A 1,228-nucleotide genomic window follows, 5' to 3' on the forward strand; every position below is an offset into this window, starting at 1 on the left:
TCTATCTCTGCTCTTGTCTTTGCTGTTGCAAACCGTAATTTCTGCACCGTCGGACAAATAAAGGTTTTCTTATCTTAACACGGCAGAATACTCACTCCTAAGTACTCTGAATGATTCTAAATGGCAGATTCTACACTTATGAGAAGGCTTTGATTGGTTGGTGGAAGTAATTACACATGAATTAGCACATATTTGTGAAAGAAAGTTTTTGCTATGAATCAACTCAAAAAATTACACAATGGAGCTTTAAGCCTCCCTTTTAAAGGATGGGCTCAGATTATTTTTTCCAGAAACCACAGTTCTTCTTCCGTGGAAAAATGTTCATCTCAGACTAATGTGAGGCTTCAGCAGTCACAAATAAATGGGCATTTAGACCAAAAACATTAAAAGAAAATGCAAGCTGGAGAGTTGATGGGGGTGTGTACCTGTAGGATGCCAAAACCCTGCAGAGCAACTCTGGAAAGCTGGCATGATGAAAGATAAAATAATAGCTGCCGTTATGATAGCGAGCTAAACACTGGAAGTACGGCGTTCATGTCATGAAGTAATCTTCCAGGAATGTGTGCTTATGTGTATTTGATTGGCCAACACAGCGCCTTTCCGGATGTCCCATTGTGGTCAGAGGTTGAGTCAGGTCCAACTTCTCTGCTGGACAACCCAACATTAACAGTGACCTTATTCAAATGACTGAGCTGGCAGTGTTCCTTCATGGAGTGTGTCATCCAAATGCAGCCTTAAACAAATTAAGTGGATATATTTCAAAGTAACTGTAATTTAGTGTCAAGTTCTCTCTCTGTGTTCCCTTTATGTTCAGCTCGGCAAGGAAACCCCGAGTTGAGACCTAACAAGGGAATTTAGTACTGAAAACACCATAACTTTGAAAGATACCCACTTGATTAGTTTAATTCAGACTGCAGAAGCCTACTATTTGCTTCTGCCAAGCTACGGAATGGAGGACTGTTTTGTGTCTAGTGTTACAGGATAAGGACTGTGGATTTTGTCTGCCATGACTGATTGATTATTGCTATACAGCCTAAACAAACCGGAGGAATGATTACCGTGACCCATAGCACTTTCAATTTACATATACGCATGTGAATATTGTATTATGACAAACTTGAAAGAGTCAGAACCTATCCTTACATTTCATGGCAGTAGCAGTCCAATCCTTGAATATATATCTAAGTCTCTCTCTCTCTCTCTCTCTCTCTCTCTCTCTCTCTCTCTC

General features: G+C 40.2%; 1 protein-coding gene across 1 annotated transcript in view; it reads left to right on the top strand.

The window, feature by feature from the left end:
• med13a (mediator complex subunit 13a) overlaps nt 1-1,228 on the top strand; it is an 80,727-nt gene that overhangs the window by 42,526 nt on the left and 36,973 nt on the right. The gene's annotated exons all lie outside the window — the stretch shown is intronic.

Source organism: Etheostoma spectabile, chromosome 13 (assembly GCF_008692095.1).
Source record: "Etheostoma spectabile isolate EspeVRDwgs_2016 chromosome 13, UIUC_Espe_1.0, whole genome shotgun sequence".
Classification (NCBI taxonomy): domain Eukaryota; kingdom Metazoa; phylum Chordata; class Actinopteri; order Perciformes; family Percidae; genus Etheostoma; species Etheostoma spectabile.